This window comes from Patiria miniata, unplaced genomic scaffold, assembly GCF_015706575.1.
Source record: "Patiria miniata isolate m_02_andy unplaced genomic scaffold, ASM1570657v1 HiC_scaffold_19, whole genome shotgun sequence".
NCBI classification, from domain to species: domain Eukaryota; kingdom Metazoa; phylum Echinodermata; class Asteroidea; order Valvatida; family Asterinidae; genus Patiria; species Patiria miniata.
In genome coordinates, this window is record NW_024037057.1 from 17,534,587 (window position 1) to 17,541,389 (window position 6,803).

Sequence of the window (6,803 nt, forward strand, 5' to 3'; positions counted from 1 at the left end):
TATGTCATTGAACATAAAAGAAAAGCAATTTAGCATTTAGGGGCACTTATTACTTTTCGTTGCATTTTATTTATTTAATAGTTTTGTTATTATTTGTTTTACACTGCACAAGCTACAAGCACCATATGATCCAAAACCTTTTTTCTTTTCTTTTTGGACTTAGACTGACTAACATTTTCTGAAGTTTGGTGAATTTGTGTCAATGAGCAATCTCTAGAAGTGAAAGACTTCTTAAACGATAATTATGACATGGATCAAGTTCTCTTTTTATCAAGAAAAAATAATGGTAGCTCCAGTTAACAATTCAATTCAAATGGGGGAAAAGGTTTTAAACTTAAATGAAAGAAAGGAAGTATCACTGAAAATACATTGTCTTGGCCCCCCCCCCCCTTTATCGTTTCTATTTCTTACTAAAGTTGCTACGCAGCTGGTATGAGACATTGCCTGCTGGTTCCCATGTCTGCTCAGTAAAACCTTCCATTTTACTAGGTAGTATATTTTGCACTTAGTTTTTTTCTTTCCGTCAAACACTCCACTTCATATTCATCTGAATCTGTGTATTAAAAGGGGAAAGAAAAGAGTTGCACATGAAGAGCCGCCATTTATGTTTGGCTTATGATTAAAGGGAATATACAACATTTGCAAACATCGAAAAACAAAACTACCAAATTCTTACGACATACCTTACATGTGTACTAGGATGTTGGTAAATGACAGTCTTAAGCATCCTGTAAAATTATGGCACCAGGTGTGAAGTCATTTTCCGGAAAAGTGGTATTTTTGTTATCATTTCCAACGGTGGTTGGCCGACTACCGTTGGAAAAACCTAACTATTTTTCCACTACTTTTTTTTTCAGTCAAAATTATGTTTGCTATTGGTTACATGTTTATGAACGGATGCAGGCCAGCTAGACTGGTTTCTTACATTACAATTTTCCAGCATCTATAAATTGATCCATTTCATCTTTAGTTGAGTCAGGGAACCAGACTACTTGAACACTTTTGTGTTTCTTGGTTTTTTCCAGCATTTTCGGACGCAAAATTTCAAACATGTAAGTTGAACAATATTTGATCTATTATACTAACCTCTCAAATAGTCAATTTCTGATAATTATAGCAAAAGCCAATGATGTACATTCCCTTTAAAAGAAATGCATACAGTTTTATAAACAACATTTGCTCTGGGTGTAATTTTTCAGAAATGGATAGATTTGGGGTTACTATTTTATTGTTACACTGACTTATTTGAAGTTTTGTGTTTGCAGATGCCAGAAAACCAGTAAAAACCATTGTTTTCTTGTAGTCTGCTTCCTGGACCCCACTGAAATTGAATTGGAGCAATTTATAGACATTATGGAATTGTAACTAGGTCAGGGGACCAGTCCAACTTACATGAACATACACCCGTTCATCAAAATTCAGACTAAACATAAATGGTAAATTGGGGGCAATATTCGAATAAAAAAAAAAAACTGGGTTGGCTGAACAGCATTGTAAATTGATACAAAATGCCACTTTTCTTGAAAATGTCAGCACACCAGGTGCCATGATTGTACATGATGCTTTAGACTCATTTTTTAACAGTCCAGCAACTTGTTCCATAATAATTAGGTAATTCTTTTTCTTTTTTGATGTTTGCAATGCTCAATCGGTTCTTAATCAGATGTTTAATATGCACCTATAAAGTTTGTTTCTATATCATCTGCAATCCAAACAACTGTGCAATGTTCTACAGTACCCCGTGTGGTTCATTACAGTAAGCTTTTTACGTTGACAGTAATATTAAAAACCATTACTTTCCAATTCAACTTGTACTGTATAACACAAAGCAATTTCAAACCAACCCAAGATATATTACATAAAAAAGCGGGATTGTAAGCATACCTGTGGCATTTTGCTCAACCATGTGTTGAAGCAATGTCAAGTCACTTGGTGTTTCTACATGCACATCTGTTGGAGACAACAAAATTGTGACAAACTCGAAGTAATAATAAAAATAATAATAATAAATTAAAATTTATATTGCGTGGTCTACATAAAAATGATCGAAGGCGCATTACATAAAATACCACGGAAATTACATTAAAAAAAACAAGAAATAAAATGAGGTACAACTTATGTTAAAAGAGGGGTAAACTACTGGAAATACAATCAAGTAATTGATAGAGCAAATTTCACAACTCAATTAAATCACAAGTCAATCTATTAGAATCTGTCTTAGCTTATTATGTATTGTAAATTTCTAATGACACTTCTCTGACATCATTTAATCTATGATACAACACCTCAAATGTCATATCTGAACACAAATTAGAAAATGAACATGTACATCAGGGTATTTGCTTTGTGAGTTTCACTATACAGGGTGGATAAAAAAACGAAACAGAGATATTTTTTGCTAATTGGAAGAGAAGTAGGGCACATATGAATCAAAGGGAGATATCCTCTGTTAGGTTAATCTCCTCTTTAAAATGACACCCTGCTCATGTTATAACATTCACGGTTGACTGAGCAGTGACCAATTTTGTGAAAGGGTCTATTTGGAGAATTGCGCCACTTTTCGATTGTGGTTTATGTGGTGTCATTTGGCAGGCTATGGTTGCAAATCAAGACAGGTGGGAACAAAAACAGATTTCACCATGAAAAGTGGCGGAACTCTCTAAATAGGCCCTTTCATAAAATTGGTGATAATGTCAAAAACATAGGCCTACTTACTGCTGTTTGTTGGTTGAGCATTAAGCTGGCCAGATGGGCCATCATCCAATGTGGAGGGAGGCTGGGCAGACACTAGTATTAAAAAAGAACAAAGATGTAAAGATTGGATTATTCAGTGTAACACTTTTACACAAGACAAATTCGTTCCACAAGTCCATTTTGTGGTCAAGCACGTGCTGATTGGCAGGGCTCATTCATTCACGATTCTATATGAGCCTGTAGTCAGCAAGAATTGGATGTGTTTTGCTTCAACCTAAACGGATCTGTTTTATTATTTTACATGAGTGTAATTGTCAATAATCCAACATTAAAGAGCAATTCAAATGTCCTTGCATGTACTCTCAAATTTAGGACTAAGAACAAAGCAAATGAAGGCTTGACTGTTAAACTCAATTCAAATGCAGCAACTCAAGTCGACAACATTGAACAAAATCCTCTGTTCAACGCATTTCACTTACTCTCAGTTTGGCCACTTCTGCAACATTGGTTTAGATCAAAAGTTGACCATTGCTCCAAAAATGGACTTTCAAAGTACTTGGAGTTTACTAAAAAACAAAAACCACATAGTATCCACAATCCTTTGCTGATATGCACTGAGCTGGAGTAATGTTTTACACATCACAAAAACAAAGGCCTACTTACTGCTGTTTGTTGTTGAGCATTAAGCTGGCCAGATGGGCCATCATCCAATGTGGAGGGAGGCTGGGCAGACACTAGTATTAAAAAAGAACAAAGATGTAAAGATTGATTATTCAGTGTAACACTTTTACACAAGACAAATTCGTTCCACAAGTCCATTTTGTGGTCAAGCACGTGCTGATTGGCAGGGCTCATTCATTCACGATTCTATATGAGCTGTAGTCAGCAAGAATTGGATGTGTTTGCTTCAACTTAAACGGATCTGTTTTATTATTTACATGAGTGTAATTGTCATAATCCAACATTAAAGAGCAATTCAAATGTCCTTGCATGTACTCTCAAATTCAGGACTAAGAACAAAGCAAATGAAGGCTTGACTGTTAAACTCAATTCAAATGCAGCAACTCAAGTCGACAACATTGAACAAAATCATCCGTTCAACGCATTTCACTTACTCTTAGTTTGGCCACTTCTGCAAACATTTGGTTTAGATCAAAAGTTGACCATTGCTCCAAAAATGGACTTTCAAAGTACTAAAAAATAAAAACCACACATAGTATCCACAATCCTTTTGCTGATATGCACTGAGCTGAAGAAATGTTTCAGAGTTGTAACGAGTCACTGATTTTTGTGACTCGAGTCGAGTCGAGTCATTTTAAAGAAGTGACTCGAGTCGAGTCATTTTAAAGAAGTGACTCGAGTCGAGTCGAGTCATTTTAAAGAAGTGACTCGAGTCGAGTCGTGTCATTAGGTCCAAAGGTTGAGTCGAGTCGAGTCGAGTCAAATATTTAGCTCGAGTCATTTCGAGTCACGAATATTTGAACACTATATTACCCAAATTATAAAAGGAGGCCATAAGTTTAGCCAGCGTTCGAATCCAGGAACTTCATAAGAAATCGCCTAAAGCCATGATGAAAACAGCGAATAAGAAAATGTGTTAAAAAATCTGGTTCCTGGATAGTATTTTGTGCGTTCTAGAACATGAGGTGGGAGTCTGTGACACGTATATTTATACATGACTGCTCTTCGCAAAGCGAAGTGAGCATCAATTTTGCATCGTAAGTCATTGCAAATACTTTTCACAAAGTTGTGCTTTTATTTTTGGGATTCGAGTCTATTAGCCTTCGCTCGAGTCAGTCGAGTCATTCTGATGAGGGACTCGAGTCGAGTCGAGTCATTGCTCGCAGTGACTCGAGTGTGACTCGAGTCGAGTCAGTCATTTACCCTTAGGGACTCGAGTCGGGTCGAGTCCCAAAAATTGTGACTCGAGTCGGACTTGAGTCGAGTCATTACAACTCTGGAATGTTTTACACATGTATCACCAAAACATAGGCCTACTTACTGCTGTTTTTGGTTGAGCATTAAGCTGGCCAGATGGCCATCATCCAATGTGGAGGGAGGCTGGGCAGACACTAGTATTAAAAAAGAACAAAGATGTAAAGATTTGATTATTCAGTGCAACACTTTTACACAAGACAAATTCGTTACCACAAGTCCATTTTGTGGCCAGCAAGATTGGATGTGTTTTGCTTCAACCTATTAACGGATCTGTTTTATTATTTACATGAGTGTAATTGTCAATAATCCAACATTAAAGAGCAATTCAAATGTCCTTGCATGTACTCTCAATTCAGTACTAAGAACAAAGCAAATGAAGGCTTGAATGTTAAACTCAATTCAAATGCAGCAACTCAAGTCGACAACATTGAACAAAATCATCCGTTCAACGCATTTCATTTACTCTCAGTTTTGGCCACTTCTGCAACATTTGGTTTAGATCAAAAGTTGACCATTTCTCCAAAATGAACTTTCAAAGTACTTGGAGTTTACTAAAAAGACAAAAACCACACACAGTATCCACAATCCTTTTGCTGATATGCACTGAGCTGGAGTAATGTTTTACACATCACAAAAACAAAGGCCTACTTACTGCTGTTTGTTGGGTTGAGCATTAAGCTGGCCAGATGGGCCATCATCCAATGTGGAGGGAGGCTGGGCAGACACTAGTATTAAAAAAGAACAAAGATGTAAAGATTGGATTATTCAGTGTAACACTTTTACACAAGACAAATTCGTTCCACAAGTCCATTTTGTGGTCAAGCACGTGCTGATTGGCAGGGCTCATTCATTCACGATTCTATATGAGCCTGTAGTCAGCAAGAATTGGATGTGTTTTGCTTCAACCTAAACGGATCTGTTTTATTATTTACATGAGTGTAATTGTCAATAATCCAACATTAAAGAGCAATTCAAATGTCCTTGCATGTACTCTCAAATTTAGGACTAAGAACAAGCAAATGAAGGCTTGACTGTTAAACTCAATTCAAATGCAGCAACTCAAGTCGACAACATTGAACAAAATCCTCTGTTCAAACGCATTTCACTTACTCTCAGTTTTGGCCACTTCTGCAACATTTGGTTTAGATCAAAAGTTGACCATTGCTCCAAAAATGGACTTTCAAAGTACTTGGAGTTTACTAAAAAAACAAAAACCAACACATAGTATCCACAATCCTTTTGCTGATATGAGCTCAAAGAAATATTCCACGTCACAAAAACATAGGCCTACTTACTGCTGTTTGTTGGTTGAGCATTAGCTGGCCAGATGGGCCATCATCCAACGTGGAGGGAGGCTGGGCAGACACTAGTATTAAAAAAGAACAAAGATGTAAAGATTTGATTATTCAGTGATTGTTTTCATTTGAAGCACATTTCGGGTTGAAGCACATTACAATGTAAATGTGCATAAATGCAGTGGGGCACACAGGATTTGGCAGGAGGGAGGGGGGGGGCCTCACTTTTCGAAAATAGGCCACTTAGTTCATGTATCACCAGAATCAAATCTTGGGACTAATAATTATAAAACTGACAACCTCGAGGGGGGGAGGGGTTTCACTGCTTACATGTATTGCAATTGCATTGCACATTCACCTATGTTACATGCACTAAAACAAGACAAGTTCTATCTGGTTCATTCGTGTGATGTCACCTCAGTATAAATCATGCCCACTTCACGTTGTTAAGTAGCATTGGAACTGGAAGTTAACGCAACTTGAGTGTTCATGTAATAGTAGCAATCGGAAGTGTGCGCACATGTATGACGTTTTTTACTGAAGAACTGGTTATTTAGCTTTCGGTCAGAAAGTATGGGATATTTTGAAATGAGCTTCACAAACAAGCATGATGAAAGTACATCTAAAGAGAGAGATGTGTTTTCACCTGTGAATTTGATAGGATGGTTCTGCCTCAATGATTTTTTGAGGGCCTCTCTCCCATAGGCCCCAGGCCTCTTCAAGGGCATCGGCAGCCCTGTGCATTCTATCTGCCCAGCCTCCAGCAGTTGGTAGCTCATCTGGCTCTTTTTTGCCCAATGTTGCATCCCCTGTAGTATTAAAGAAAACATTTTTTTTTGTCATATAATATAAGGCCAAAAAAAAAGTCGCCGTAGC

General features: G+C 37.2%; 1 long non-coding RNA gene across 1 annotated transcript; it reads right to left on the reverse strand.

The window, feature by feature from the left end:
• Positions 1-510: 510 nt before the first annotated feature.
• LOC119725274 lies at positions 511-2,781 on the reverse strand. Its single transcript, XR_005270703.1, has 3 exons — positions 2,716-2,781; positions 1,885-1,950; positions 511-553 (listed from the first exon to the last, which is right to left on the reverse strand). It is a non-coding gene; the product is annotated as an uncharacterized LOC119725274 (long non-coding RNA).
• Between the last annotated feature and the right edge of the window lie 4,022 nt (positions 2,782-6,803).